Genomic DNA, 16,465 nt, shown 5'->3' on the forward strand with positions numbered 1-16,465 from the left:
TATTTGGAGCATTGTGGCATAGGCTGCTTTGTACTGTTATAGGCTTGATAATAATCAAATGCGGCTACCTGTCATCATGAAAAATATGCCAGTTAGTCAAGTGTATGTGTTTATGCTGCCGACATCTTCTCCATTTTCTTTCTGTTTACAGGGCCCCTACTGTTTACTGATAGCATTGTGGATAGTGTTTTTATATTAAAGGTCTATTTTCATGCTGTATGATATATGTGTGTATGTGTGTGCGCATATTTGTTTCGTTTTCAGGATTTATTTTGTGTGGGCACATATGCATGTAGAGGTCATAGGATAGCTTGTGTGGGGATGGGGGATTGGTTTGCTTCTACCAAGTAGGTTCTGGGGATCCAGCCCAGGTCACGAGACCTGTGAAGCGCTTTACCGTCTGAATCACCTCATTGACTCTAACTAATTAATGAGTTGAAAATTATCAGAGTTAATTAATGTTAGTGCTGGGAATGGAATTCAGGGCCTCATGCTCCTGTGCTGTGCTCCCATCTTTGACACTACTTCTGGTTCTGCCATGCTGAGTGGCTCTTCCTCTTCCTCCTTGATGGTCGTGAGCATCTTCATGTTCCCTTCTCCCCTCTGGATACGAGGCTCAGCACTTCTGGTTGTAGTCACCACTTTATAATAACCCTTGTTTTAGGCCCTACTTCTGATGCTTCTGTCTGCGTTGTACCTCTTGACTGTTTCCTACCGTTCAGTTCTCAACCCTGGTATATGCAGGCTGCAGGCTGCAGGCTGCAATGTAGTGTGATGTGGTATATGTCGGCAAATACACACTCGTGTGAGTATACCCACTCCCTTTTCTTTCTTGCTTTCTTCCTTCCTTCCTTCCTTCCTTCCTTCCTTCCTTTCTTTCTTAGGAATTTAAAACTGTAAAGTTGGGTTACATTTATTCCCACAGACTGAGTGACTCTCAAGGGCCCACACCTCATATCTTCCTAGAATGTTAGGCAGATTCCCAACATGCAGACAAGGAAGGATGCAAAGACCACATGGAAAATGTTAGCATTTAATTAACCTCCGGCATAGCTTTCAAGCCACCAGAACACAGGCACCTCCAACACCCTCAATCTTCTCTTCAGCTCTTCTGCTGAAGAATTTGGCCTTCACGATGAAAGGTTGCTTAGAGAGCTTTCCCTTGCCCAGAACTTTGTAGTAGCCTGATCGAACAACATCAATGATGGGAGCAGCTCCAGTCTTGTTTTTGCTGCATTGACCTGTGTCTGCTCACTGACCAACATCCACAGTTTATCCAGGTTGACAGTTGGGCAGAAGCTCTGGTTCCTCTTCAGGTGGTAATGCCTTATACCAACTTTCCCAAAGTAACCTGGGTGATATTTGTCAAAATTGATCCTGTGGTGATGCATGCCTCCAGCATTCCCGCAGCGCCTGGGTGCTTGCAGTACTTACCGATGCGGCCGTGGCCGTGGCTCACCAGGCCCTGGAGTTTCTGGGTCTTCCTCAGTCTGGATGGCATGGCAGTGGCAGAAAGCCCCACTCCATTTCTTTTGGGTGGAGGGTTTCAGGAGCATGAAAGGTTAAGCCAGGGCTTCTCACCTTCTGCACGCTGCACCCCTTAGATCCAGTTCCTCATGCTGTGGCGACCCCCAACCATAAAATTAATTTAATTGATACTTCAAAACTGTAACCTTGCTTCTCTTATGACTCGTAATGTAAATATCTGTGTTTTCAGGTGACCTTAGGCACCCTCTGTGAAAGGTCATTTAATCCTCCAAAAGGGGTAGAAACTCACAGGTTGAGAACCATTGGCCTTACTGGTGAAGAGAGGGCTCTGGTAATGTGTTTTGTGTATGAATGCACATGTGTAGAAGTCAGAAGACAGCTTGGATAGCGTTTCCTAAGAGTAGTCCATGTTGCTTTTTGAGACAGGGCTTCTGACTGTCCTGAGGCTCTCCGTAAAGGTTGGCTGGGCCCCCTGGCCTGATCATGTGGTTTTGAGTAAAATATGTCCTTACTGTCCAGGACATAGAGCTAGGACAGCTTAGCTTTTAAGCTTAAGACTCGGTGGGAGGGAAGCATGAGAAAAGCACAGAGCTTTTTGTTTTGTGCCAAAGCCTCTATTTCGGGAATAAACTCTGCAGGTCAGAAATATTGATGTGAACATTAAATCCGTTTCTTACCATTTTCTTGTTCTATATTTTACTTTCAGAATAGTTAATGCAACTCCTACTGGGATAAACAGTAGCATATATTTCAAGCTTTATGCTAGTCCTAATTTTAAAAAAATGGTAAATAATAACATTTCAATATGCTCACCCATGTCTTGCTTCTTTGTCTTCATATAGAAGACAAATTTTTGTACACTTTCACAGTAACAAGTGTTGAAAAATAAACAGTACTGGGGAGGTCCTTTTTTTTTTTTTTTTTTTTTTTTGTGGAACATATAGTTCAGTGGTAGAGCCTAGCAAACACAGGACTGTCAGTTTGATAGCCAAAATAAAACAAACATGCTTCAGCTGGATCTGACTGTACACACTTGGAATTCCAGAAGTTGGGAGGCTGAGACAGGAGGATCAGACAAGTTTGAGGTCATCTGGTTACTCAGTAAGACTGTATGTGTAGTTCACAGAAACAGACAAAATTAAAGAGAATTCTTATTTTTAATTTTCTCACATTTTGTTGCTAATCATACTATTAGTGTCCTTTCAAATGTTTTGTGTGTCAAATTAAAAATAAAAGAAGAAGAATTTTGGAGCCCTTGTCCAGCATGTGCTAGGCCCTGGGTGCCATCTCTAGTACTGCTAAAGAGAAAAACCAAGCAAATCCAGAAACCAGGACGTCTTTGACAATTACAGTGCTTTTAGCTTCTTCAGTTCTTTACCCTCTAAACGTCTCTAACCCTTCCTTCTTTGTGCGTGGTGCTGGGGATCGAACCTAGGACTTTGTGTGTGCCAGGCTTTCCTTCCACCACTTAGCCGCCGTAACCTCAGCATCTCCCAGTTTTGTTTCTATTGCCCTGAGTTAACATTTGGAAGTCCCAACCTTTACATTGTTTATCTCAGGACTAATTTCTTGGATTTTTTTTTCAATTTATACAGCTCCCTGCTAGAGATTTCTTTCTTGATGAGGTTCAGTCATCTGTAGTGCTCAGAAGTGGATGAGAACCGAGAGAGAGAAATGTCAGACAGTGGGAGGGATGTGCTAGGGTGTAAAGAAAGCAAAACCGAGGTGTTGGCACTTAGATGGGATTGGATGCCAGCCCTGTCAGTCACCAGCAATGGATGCTTAGCAACGTCTGCAGACGATGAGCAAATGGTTTGAGGTCTTGAACATGATTCTCATCTTTGAAGGGGCTAATGCCGGCCTACAGGTTTACTGTGGAATCATGTCTGTAGACCAGGGCACTGTGCACCTTGAGGTCTCCTGAGGAAAAAGTACATGAGTATGTCGTCACACTTCTGTTACCTTCCATTACTGTTTAAGAGGATGTGGAGATAGAGATGGAGACTGTTTAGCTCCACTGAGATTATCTTCGTCTTTTACAAAACATTTATATTTACTTATGTATACATAGGTGTGTGTTGGTGCATACAAGTAAGGGCTGGTGCACTTGAGGCCAGAGGTGGCTGATACCCTGGGGCTAGAGTCATAGGCAGTTGTGAGCTGCCTGATAGGATTGCAGGGAAATGAGACCATATCCTTTGCAAGAACAGGACACGATCCTAACCCCTGAACAATCTCGCCAGCCCTTGAGAACCTCCTCTTGTTATTCAGTTGAATTCTGTTGGCTGGACCTGTTCGTTTCCACCCCTCCCAAACCCCCTCTTCTGATTGCTTTTTCTGCATGAAACATTATGTTAAAAAGTAGATTACAGTAAAGATTTCTCTATCCAGAATTCTTGGAAATGAGTTAACTTGGCAAGAACCTCCCCCTCCCCCCAGAGAGCAGACGCTTTACATTTTATTTTTTCTCACTAAAGACTATTTTTCATCTTTAAAATATATTAGATGCTGAGAAAAATAGGGCCTAAAATGCATTGAACAAACATCTGAACCCAGTTTCATCGATATGAATATTTGGATGTGTTTACTTTACATACTTAGACACACACACACACACACACACAAAGTATTTATCGTGTGTGTATATATAATTTCACAAGAATGTTACATATTCATTTTTACAAGATTATAAGCTGAGAGACTGTAGTGGTTTGAGTGAGAGTCACATCCATAGGCTCATGTGTTTGAATATTTGGTTCTTGGTGGTGGAACTGTTCTAGAAGGATTAGGAGGTGTAGCCTTGTAGGAGGAGGTGTGTCACTGGGGGAGGGCTTTGAGATTTCAAAAGACTCACACCATTTTCAGTGAGCTCTCTCTTCCTTCAGCCTGAGGTTTGAGATAATGACCTCTCAGCTATTCCAGCCATGATGCCATTGCTCTGCATCAGGGACTCAAACACTCTAGAACCGTGAGTCCAATTAAACACTCTTTTATAAGTTGCCCTTGTCATGTTGTTTCATCACAACAACAGAAAAGTAACTGAGAACAGAGAACTTGCTGTCTGGTCACTGCTCAGTACTTAAGACAGTGCCCAGTGAGTGTCAGGCTCGAAGTGAACACTTTATAGTGTTTACAGTTCTGCGCTTTTTCCTTTCTTTTCCCGAGATGTAATCCCAACTCAGACAGCTGTTGCACAGCAACATGCTAGGCTCCAACAGTGACACTAATGGCTCCTAATAAGAACTACCCTCAAGGAATGCATTTCAGTGCCAAGATCCAAGATAGGAAAGATGAGATCAGAGGTAGCTAGTACGGACTGCTGTGGGGCTCACACTTGTAATCCAGCACCTGGATGTGAAGCCAGGAAGATGGGGAATTCAGGGTCATGCTCAGTACATAGTGAGTTTGAGGCTGGCCTGGGCTACACGTGGCCCTGCCTTGAGAAAGAGGAGGAAATAAAAAGGAGCTGTATAGAAACTAGAACATTCTCTGTGTATCTGCAGAGACATAGGATATCTGGCTGGCTGATTGTCTGAAGTCACCATTGGGATGAGATTTGAGAAAAAGAGATGGGGCAGGTTCCAGGGCAGACAGGACAGCTGATCCAAAGCTGAGCAGTTGGAAGAGGATTTGTAGAGATCAAAACTTTGTGGATGAGAGCTGCTTGCACTGTTTGCCCAGAGGAGGATCAAGAGAAGATACTGACCAGAGAACAGAGCTATTGGGCCTTTCTTACACATGGCAGGTAGCACTAGGTCCTAACCAATGGCTAATTAACACATTAGCTGAAAACTGATATTCAGGAGATTGTATGTGGGCTCTTCCCATAGTTTCTAGCATGTGGGTGCCCAAAAGACAGAATCTGCTGTGAAAGGAGTGGCTGGTGGCTGGGGTTCCTAGGTCATGGAGGATATGAGCTGGTTTCCAGAGTAGGCAAAGTAAAACTAGAGAGTGTCTTACTTTTTTGTTGTGATGAAACACCACAAACAAGGCAGTGTATAGAAGGAAGGGCTTCTCAGAGCTTACTATTCCAGAGAGATGAGAGTTCATTGCCATCGTGGCTGGGAAGTGAGGCAGGCAGCAGGCAGGCCTGGCAGCTGGGAGCAGCTAAGGGCTCACATCTTAAATCTCATGTGGGAATTAGAGTATCAACTAGGAGTAGTGCATGTCTTTGAAACCTCAGGGCCTAACACTAGTGACATCCTTCCTCTAGCAAGGCCACATCTCCTATACCTACCCATGCAGTGCCACCAACTGGGGACCAAGTGTTCAAACAGCTGAGCCAATGGACATTCAAACAAACCCAGAGGGGCCAAAGCTCGAGTGCCAAATGCTTTAACCAGCCATGCCTATATATCGAAGCTTCCACAACCCCCCGGGCAAGTGGTTATCAGCCTTCCTAATGCTTCCACCCTTTAAAGCGGTTCTTCACGTTATGGTGATTCCCCCAACAAATAAGAAAAATTTATTGCTATTTCATATCTGCAATTTTACTGCTGTTATGAATTGTGGTGTAAACATCTGTGTTTTCGAGTGTTCTTAGGCAACTCTTGGGAAAGGGTTGTTTAAGCCCAAAGGGTTCACTTCCCTCAGATTGAGAACCACTGCCCTAGGCTGTGCTCAGTCACCTGAAAGCTCTTCACCCCTGTGCCAGAAGAAGAGATCTGTACTTTAACCTGGCTCTTTTGTAAATAGACTTTTTTGGTGGTGGTGGTGGTGAAAGAGAGTTTCCTTATGAAGCCCTGGGTGACCTGGAACTCACTCTGAACTCAGCTCTCCTTCCACCTTGGCCAGCTTCCCGAGTGCTGGGATTAAAGGCTTGCACCTCACCACCTGGCCCTTTCCCCTCACCTACACACACGTTCTCTTCCATACCACTCCACGTGTGTCTTCTGGCAGCAGATGTGTGGCAGGCAGTTCTCCAGCACTTCGCAGCTACGAAGATGCTGCAGCTACCATAGCTTAAGGACTCAGCTCCACAAGACTGGCTCCCATTTCAGGTTCCTTTGCCCGTGTTTCTAACTGACTGGTTCTGCATCAGGACTTGCTGCCCCCCCCCCCCGGCCCCTCTCAGGTGTCACTCATTTGCACATTAACTCAGGGAAACACTTAGGTTTGCTGGTTTATCATAAAGAACATTACAAAAGACACAGAAGCTTCTCCTAATGGAAGTGTGTGAGCGCAAAGGCGCTGTTGCTGTGATAAACCGCATCTTGTGGTCGGGTCTTTGGGATTGGTGAAGAAGGAATTGGAGGATTGTGGCCGTGGGATTGACAAGCCCACGAGTTTTATGAGCAGAGCTTACTCAAGACTTTCTGAAGGGAAGCAAGGACCCGTATCTGGAGCTGCCTGCTAGAGGCCACTGATGTTTGATTTGACAAAGGCTCTGCCTGCATTTCTGCCTGTGTCCTGAAAGCTTGAGTGAAACTGAAGTAAAAAACAATGGACTGTTTGTTTGGCAGAGGGAATTTCAAGAGCCCATGATAGATTTCAGTGTGGTTGTTGCACACTGCATTTACTGAGATTTAAAGTGTGCGATAGAGCCGGGCGTGGTGGCGCACGCCTTTAATCCCAGCACTCGGGAGGCAGAGGCAGGCGGATTTCTGAGTTCGAGGCCAGCCTGGTCTACAAAGTGAGTGCCAGGACAGCCAGGGCTACACAGAGAAACCCTGTCTCGAAAAACCAAAAAAAAAAAAAAAAAAAAAAAAAAAAAGTGTGCGATAGAGCAGAAGTCAGAATAGAAACAGGAAACATGTAGTCTGGGAGGGAGAGGGATGTGAACCTAGCTAAAGTTGAAGAGAAGATATGGTGCAGACAACATGGCTGTAATTGTTAAAGAAATTAGTGCCGCTAAGGAGGAACCTGGGCTTTGCATTGTGACCATAGGAAAGGTCACTTGAGAGTAAAACCCCTCTTATCAGATTTTCAGGGTGCTGCAGTACAAATTTAGCTGGAAAGCTACTGCCTTAAAAGACAGAGCCTTCAGAGGATCCTGCTGGAAAATGGCTGTCCTGAGGGCCGCACATTTGAGAAATTAACGTAAGTCTCAGAACAGACTTTGTTGAACCTTGTGGAAATGGATAAAACTATAGGGATGGGCTGGAGAGTTGGCTCAGCAGTTAAAGGCAAAACCTGCTCTTGCAGGGAACTCAGATTTGAACCTTGGCACCCACGTGGCAGCTCAGAACACTTTGCAATTCCAGTTCCAGGGGGTCTGACACCTTCTGGCCTTTTTGGGTACCAGGCATACACATGGGAGGACAAACAAATTTGCAAGCAAAACACTTGTATATGTTCAATTGATTTCGTTAATAAAGAAGATGATAGGGACCTTTGAAGTTGGACTTAAATGCATTGTGCCATGGCTCTAGTCTGTGGGGGCCAGGGGCAGAATATTATGATGCAGATATAGCCATAGGTTCTCGTGGTTGAACATTTGGTCCCCAGCTGATGGGCAGTGCTGTTGTAGAAGTGGAGCCCAGGCTTGGGGCATGGGGAGGGGCTGAGCTTTGTAGCCCAGCTCTGCTCTTTGTCCTATCTCTGCTTTCTGGTCCACATTGAAGTGAGTATGTAGCCTGTTCCCGCTAGCACAGCCACTTCTCCCATCATGCCTTCCTCACGATGGACTGTGTATAGCCTCAAAGTGTGAGCCCAGATAAGTCCTCCTTCTCTTACAGTTGATGCTTACCAGCTTTTTGGTTGGTTATAGGAACAAGAGCAGCCCTTCTGATTGGTGTGGATCATTGCGTGTATCTGATTGGTACATCACTGTGATTTTGATTTGCATCCCCTAATTGTGGTATTGGACATTTGTTGCTTATATATCTTCTGCTCATGTTTTCTGTTGTCACTGTTATTATTGGAATCCTCTTCCAGGTGTTTCTTATACCTTACTATTTATGGTAACATAGCTGCCAACCTATCCCTGCATATTCTAAAGATCAAGGAATAAGGAGAGGAAGGGGGTGAGGGGAGACTCGACACACATACATATGAGTATATGCTTGTGTGTTTCTATGTGTGCATGTATAATCTCATTTTTGTTTTATGAAACCCATAGGGCATTAGTAGTGGCTTCAGGTTTATGAGCTGAGGAGGCCATGCTTGGGAGACATCTGAGAACCTACAATATGGTCTGAGCCAGTACCTGTAATGTAACTGACTTTGGACACATCATTTGTAACCTATGAGAGTCAGTTTCTTTATCTGTGAAGTAGGGATCTGTGTTACAGATCTCTCAGAAGAGACAAATACAAATGTATTCTTTAATGGGCCAGCACAGGCATGTGTGGAGCAAAAGGACTTGTCATACAGAGAGAACGTGAGCATTGGCCACCTCTGCTCTCTTCACACAGTTCACACTGTTCTGAGGTTCGTTCGTTCGTTCGTTCGTTCTTTCTTTCTTTCTTTCTTTCTTTCTCTCTTTCTTTAACAAAAATGACAGGAAGCAACAATAACTTTTCTTTGATTTCTCTTAACATCAATGGACTCAATTCCCCAATAAAAAGACATAGAGTAACAGACTGGCTACACAAACAGAACCCAACATTTTGCTGCTTACAGGAAACCCACCTTAGGGATAAAGACAGACACTACCTCAGAGTAAAAGGCTGAAAAACAATTTTCCAAGCAAATGGTCCGAAGAAACAAGCTGGAGTAGCCATTCTAATATCGCATAAAATTGACTTCCAACCCAAAGTTATCAAAAAAGACAAGGAGGGGCACTTCATACTCATCAAAGGTAAAATCTGAGGTAGTTTCTCTTTCCCCCTAGTTATCTGCTTTGAAAAATGGCCCCTTGGTAGGCATTTGCTCCCTCTGTGTCAGATACCAGAGCAAACAAGTGGCTCAGGCTTTCTCAGACCAGCCTCGGTGGCTCAGGAATGATTGGAGCACTCTGTTTTGCAATGCAGAACTACAATCCGAATTTCAGAGCTGCTACTGCTGCTCTGTTCTTCCTCAGCTTGCAAACAGGATCCGTTACCATGGTGACTCCTAGGCACTAACACGGACACTCTGTTCCAAAGTTCATATTTCATATGTAAAATACCTCTTACGTACAGCACAGGGGTGCTACTAGGAGCTGAGCTCACCTCCTGGAACAGTGGTTTGCCAGAGTCCATTTTGCCATTCACTGTAATGGTTGTTTAATCAAGAGTGGTTCCTCATTGGCCAGATAGTTTAGGATGATTTTCAGGAAACAAAATATGGTTAAAAAAAAAAAAGCTGCTATTTTAAATGAGTGATTAAGACTTCTCTGATCTAGAAAAGTTAAAAATGAGCCAAATGTTTTACTTTGAGTCCTTTCAGTTCCAATGTTTGTATAAAAATGTGTAATGCTTACTAATGTTCTAAAAGGTTGATCTAGTTGGCAGGGTTATTCTGTTTAGGGGAGTACCGAATGAGGACGCCCTTTTTCTTTTGAAGACTTTATTGATTATTATTTGTGTGTGTTGGTCTCTGTGTCTGTGTGTGATTGTGTGTATAGGCATGTGTGTGCAGGTGTCTATAGAGGCAAGAAGGGCACATTAGATCTAGAGCTGGAGTTTACAGGCCGTTGGGAGGCTTCCATGTGGGGCCTGGGAACCTAATTCTTCTACTTTGAATTAAGAGCAGCAAGAACTCTTTTGTTTTTTTTTTTTTTTTTACCCCCCCCAGCAAAAACATCTCTCCAGCCCCAGAACTAGGAAGTCTTGGTATTAGTAAAGAACCATTAGATACGTGTATGGCTGTCAAAATCTTATCAGGTCCTTCATTGTGAAGAATGAGGCTTTGTCTAAAATCAGCTCCTTGCTTTTTTGGCTAAGTAGCCAGAGAATCTCCCCCCCCCCATTTTATTTATTTATCATTAGATATTTCTTTATTTACATTTCAAATATTATCCCCTTTCCTAGTTTCCCCTCCGAAAAGACCCTATCCCTTTATCGTTCCCCCTGCTCACCAACCCACCCACTCCTGATTCCTGGCCCTGGCATTCCCCTATACTGGGGCATAAAACCTTCACAGGAGCAAGGGCCTCTCCTCCCATTGATGCCTGACTAGGCCACCCTCTGCTACATATGCAGCTAGAGCCATGAGTTCCACGATGTGTTTTCTTTGGTTGGCGGTTTAGTCTCTGGGAGCTCTGGGAGTACTGGTTAGTTCATATTGTTGTTCTTCCTATGGGACTGCAAACCCCTTCAGCTCCTTGGGTCCTTTCTCTAGCTCCTTCACTGGGGACCCTGTACTCTGTCCAATGGATGGCTGTGAGCATCCACTTTTGTATTTGTTAGTAGCCAGAGAATCTTCTCTCTTCACCTTTCACTGGTAAAAGTATCTGTATGATGCCCTACTATGTGTCAAATGCAGTTGTGTGGTGATCTCATTAATTCTTACAATAGCCCTTTGAAATAAAATATCTGCAGTTTGTAGGAGATCTCATGTGCTAGAGGACATTTGCCTGATGGGATAAACCCTTGTGGTACTGGAGTTGGGCTCTTCCTGCTTGCCAGGAGGACCAGGTCATCTTCACGTAACTCTGTGTTTGTCCTTGATGGAGACCATTCTCAGGCAAGGTCAACACTTGCCTACCCAGCTCCAAGCTCAGGTGATAGTTTATCAGTTACAACAGTGTTTCTCAACCTGTGGGTCTCGACCCCCTTGGGGGGGAGTGTTGACCCTTTCACCAGGGTTGCAGATCGAATTCATAACACTAGCAGAACTACAGTTATGAAGTATCAACAAAAATAATTTTATGATTGGGGGTCATCCAACATGAGGAACTGGGGTCATCCAACATGAGGAACTGTATTAAAGGGTCGCAGCATTAGGAAGATTGAGAACTGTTGGTCTGGAGAGTCCACTCTAGAAAGAAGATGTACTTTAAACTTCTGGGTGAGTTTCAAGTGTTGTCCCTGCCATCTTCTTTTAGAGCCTATGTTATCCTGGCCAACTTTCTTAGAATCTCAGCTTAACATTTCTTCAAGGACAAAATGGCTATGCTCCTCCTAGCCATGTGGGAAGAACTAGAAATAATGTAGATGAAATTACAGTCAGTTGTAAACCTCTATGTGGGTTCTTGGAATTGAACCTAGGTTATCTGGAAGAATAGCCAGTGCTCTTAGCTGCCAAGCCATTTCTCTAGCTCCAAGATAAATGATTTTTAAAGACATAAATACAAATTATTCAGAGATTGAATTCAAATGATTTCATTAGGTAACATTTTAGTTTTGTCTTTCTGAGACTCCTTGGCTTGTATAAAAATACTTTCCTGCCCAATTGAAGGAACTTTTTTTTGGGGGGGGGGGAGATGCATGGAAGGGGTGTTGAGACAGGGTTTCCCTGGCTGTTCTGGAACTAGCTCTGTAGAACAAGTTGGCCTTGAACTCAGAGATCTGCCTGCCTCTACCTCCCACGTGCTGGGATTAAAGGTGTGTGCCACCATCACCCAGGGTAAAGAGCTTCTCATTACTTGTATTTAATGCCAAAAAGTCTGTGATCTTATTTTTACTAGAAATGCAGATTATTATATAAAGTTACCATTTCCACCTTAGAAATTGGATTAACTAACTCTGCAGAGGATATTTTTTTTATAGAAAATATTTAATTTTAAATAGAAGCACTAAAAGGAAAACTTAGTTGCAGTATACAATAGTTCCATCTTACAGGTGAAAAGAGGAAAAAGAACGGCTGTTCTCTGGTAGAAGAACTGTTTGGTAGAGACTATTGGTCCCTCTGCTTTAGTTTTGAGTTTGACTGTGAGAAAGTTCAACCTTCCCCCACCTCTTTATCATAACAGAAATAAGGTAGGGCCTCACTGTGAATCCATCAGAAAGAAAACAGGCTCTGCATTTACCCTGTGTCTAGAAGCGGCCTTACCCCCATGGTCAGTGTGTAGTACTGGCTCGTCTCCATCATCCTTCTCAAGTCTACAGTGTCCTGTGACTAATATGCTCCATCTGTCTGGGTCACTGCTGTGGAGTACTGTCTATTTGCAGCAGTGTTGTGGCCACAAGGAGAGCTTTCCCCTTTGTTGGTTGAAAGCTTTCCCTGCAATTAGCAAAACAAGCATGCCTCTTAGAGCGAGCCTGTGGAAAGGCAGCTAGAGTCCACTGTACACAAACACTTTGGAAAACAATTTGGCTTTGCTTAGAGGAGTGAACTTGTGCAGGCCCCTAGCCTTGCCATCTTTCCCTGGGAAGAGCCTGCAGAAACTTGCCGTAGGTACCAGGGGACAAGTGCCAGAATATTATGGCAGCATTATTCACAACAGCTGGAAATTGAAAACTCCCAGGATCCTCAGCAGTAGAATAGAACTGGGAATTGTGAGCCTCTTCACACAGTGAAAAATGTGGAATGGTGGGGGGAAAAAAAGGGAATGAGGCGTAGCCACGTGACTCGATAGGGATGAATCTCAGCATCAGATCTTAAAGAAGAGGAAGTCTCAGGAGAAAATATACAGTGTGCTTCCTTTACATTGGGCTTAACTTAGGCACAATACAGTGGCATATTGAGAATACGTATGTGGTGAGACCATAGAGAGAAACAAAGGAATGATTGGTTCTAAACTTAGTCTAGGGATACGTCTTCGTGTTGGGGAGGTGCTGAAGAACGAGCAGAGAAAATGCGGTCAGCAAGTACATACATGGCCTCCCAAACAGAGGCCTACATCATGTGTTTGATTTCAGTACTCATCATTGCATGACAGTTACATTGGAACTTTCACTGAACCCCGAGCATGATCTCAGAGCTCCCATGTAGGGGTCAGGAGTGTGGGAATGGGTTAGCTGGATGATTTTGACTGGGGTCTTTCAGAGTTGCAGTGCGGACCACCTAGTGCTGAGGGATCTGTTTCTACGATGGCACACATGCGTGGTTGTTTTTACTGTTTGAGGAAGTATATTTTACCAAAAATTCGTCCCTCTCTGCAGAACTTCTTTTTGTTGGTGTGTGTGTGTGTGTGTGAGAGAGAGAGAGAGAGAGAGAGAGAGAGAGAGAGAGAAGAAGAAGAAGAAGAGGAGGAGGAGGAGGAGGAGGAGGAGGAGAGAGGAAGAGAGAGAGAACATATCAAAGGACAATCCATATGTGTCCTCATCTTCCAGGGGCTGGGTCTCTTTCTCGTTGTTCACTGCTGTGTCTCGACTAGTCATTGGTCAGTGGCTTGTGATCTTGCAGGGATTCTCCTTTCTGTGTCACTCCTCTTACCTAGGATCGCTGGGATGGCAGTCATGCCTGCTGCTTCTGGCTTTATTACATGGAATCTGGAGATTTGAACTCAGGTCTTCATGCTTGCATGGCAAGTGTTTTACGAGCTGTATGCCCTGCTCTTGAAGCACTTATTGAGTGTCTTCATGTCCTGGCAAACAGCTCCCCTTCAACAACAGAATAAGCTATGAGCTGCAGAGTCTTCAGGTCACATTTGGAACATTTCTCTGGCACTCCCCCAGTGTTGTGGCATTTGTGCACAGAAGCGTTACTCAGCATGGAAGGAGATGAAGTCCAGTGGTGCTGGGAGGCAGGGACCATTGGCCACCATTTTGGAGGCTGGCTTCCACAATTTCTCTATTTTAAACATATTTCAGAATAATAACTTTTTAGTGACAAAACTAAATTGATGATTATTTATTTATTTTGGATTTTTTTGAGACAGGCTCTATGTATGTAGCCTTTGACTGTCCTGGAACTCACTCTGTAGATCAGGTTGGCCTCAAACTCAGAGATCTGCCTGCCTCTGCCTCCCTAGTGTTGGAATTAAAGACCTGCACCATCACCATCTGGAGATGTTTATTTTTACATACTAATCGTACAATTATTACTTTAAATGAAAATGTCTCACCAGTCAGTATAGGGTGGAAATGTCTCCAGTGTGAAGTGCAGCTCTTGCGTGGGTGAGCCTGCCTGATGAGCTTGTGCCTGTAGTAGGGCAGTGGGTGGGAAGGATGGGGGCGGGGGGAAGGATTGGACTTCATTGACACCTGTTGTCAGGCTGGGTGATAGAGATGGGCTTACAGGTCTCTAGATTTCATTCTGTCTGCCTCTACGTCTGGCAAAAATCTGTGACTTCTGGTTTTGAAGAGATGTCTTCAGAACACAGATAATTATGAAGTTACATTCCATGGCATACCCAGGCCTCCTCTACTGTTGCCTGTAAGAGAATGAAGAAGCAGTTCACACTTCTCTTCCCAAACTCTACAAATGAGAGTGAAGCTGGAAATGGCCTAAGGAAGTCAAAATGGGATATTGTTTTTTCCTTAAGAATTTAAGTATCAGCGACATTCTCTTTCTTGTTTTAATGTTAACAACTTTCAAGTTGTTAACTTATTTGCTTAACTTTCAACCACCAAGTTCTTTGAGTTAAGATCAAGGTTTCTAAGCCGGGCGTGGTTGCGCACGCCTTTAATCCCAGCAATCAGGAGGCAGAGGCAGGTGGATTTCTGAGTTCGAGGCCAGCCTGGTCTACAAAGTGAGTTCCAGGACAGCCAGGGCTATACAGAGAAACCCTATCTTGAACCCCCCCTCCCCCCCAAAAGAGATCAAGATTTCTAGAAACTACCTTATGTATTTCCCCCTTAGTTTTGAGTGGCTGTAGAAGCGGCTGCTTAGAGTGTTCTTGGGGACCAAGTGCCCCAGTTAGTGAGTCTCCTTTGTGAACCCCAACATCTCTGGAAGGCAGTCCAAGCTTCAGGTGAAGAAGAGGCTAGGAGAGTGTTTCTCACTGTTTAAGCTAACTAGTGAAGAAGACAGGACTGCACACCCACTAGCTCTCCCTCCTCGGGCCTTCGCTCATCCCTTAAGCATCACCCCTTCAGCCTCTGTGTGCAGACATCTGCTTAGCAGAGAGGTCCTTGCCACCAGTGCATGGAGAGTTTGTGTTCTCCCCTCTGCTTCTGGGCTCCACTTGTGCGCCGAGCCTGTGCTCTGCTGTATTGCACTGTCGTTTCCCTTGGGTGGAAAGGAGAGTCCACCAGCAATGGCTTCCCTTGATTGTGGCAAAGACAAAAGTGACCAGTGTTCCATGTGATGCTTGCTGTTTACTTCAGTTAGGCAGACTCTTTTGAGAAAAGGGAGGAAAATGAATTATATGTATAAAATGCCAAAAATACACGAAGGTTATTGTGTCTACAAGGAAGTATAATTATTAGTAGTAATTATAGTAATTGTGGTGATTACAGGACTAATGGTACTATTAAACATGATTGTGGATGTCTTCTCTTAGGAAACATGTTGTAGCGCACACCCGCTCCATCCCTTAGGTGAGAGCGTTGCTTGATCTCTTGGCTCCGGGCTGCTTTTCGGAAGAGCATCATCATCCCTGGGGCAGAGCGAAGCGTGTGTAGTGAGACAAACTCTGGTTCAGAAGTCCAAAGACTTCAATAGGGATTGAATTCCCATTACTTTCTACTTGACTATCTTTGTTAGACACCGTCTTTGGCTCTTAGCTACTTTCTCTAGAGAGAAGTTGGTAAACTCACTGGGAATTCTAGTGGAAGATTGGGTGGGTTAGGAACCTCCAACCCAGAAGACCTGTGGTAACACGTACATCATACCCAGCAGCCTGTCTGGGGAGCACATGGTTGGACTTAGGATAGGCTGAGTCTGGCTAGCTTTGCCTCAGAGGAACTGAGGAAGACCCGCAGTTTCACTGTGGTTTTTGATTGTTAAAAACAAAACAAAACAAACAAAAAAAAAACAACCCCCCAAAATGATATGTATGATCTCAGAAATTCAAGGTCAGAAGGAGGCCTAGGCCTTTACAGCTCGGTCTTTTCTGAACTTGTTCTGAGTTCAGAATGTTTGGGCCATGACACCATCTAGAAATGGTTTCATATGAAGAGAAACTCACCATGGCACCGATATTCAGAAAGCCTGAAGGATGGGCATGATGGCCATACTTAATAACTAATAGCCAAGCGTGGGTGGCTGGTACCTATAACCCTGGCACTCTGCATACAGGCTGGGAGGGTCCAGAGGAATGAGCCAGCCTCGGCTATGTATCCAG

At 44.4% G+C, this 16,465-nt stretch overlaps 1 protein-coding gene and 1 pseudogene across 6 annotated transcripts in view; one reads left to right on the top strand and one right to left on the bottom strand.

The window, feature by feature from the left end:
* Positions 1-16,465, top strand: part of Sgms1 (sphingomyelin synthase 1) — a 274,571-nt gene that overhangs the window by 22,151 nt on the left and 235,955 nt on the right. The window lies entirely within an intron of this gene.
* Positions 1,057-1,501, bottom strand: LOC110285284 (large ribosomal subunit protein uL15 pseudogene; annotated as a pseudogene).

This window comes from Mus caroli, unplaced genomic scaffold (assembly GCF_978045245.1).
Source record: "Mus caroli unplaced genomic scaffold, Mus_caroli_1 scaffold_20, whole genome shotgun sequence".
NCBI lineage: Eukaryota > Metazoa > Chordata > Mammalia > Rodentia > Muridae > Mus > Mus caroli.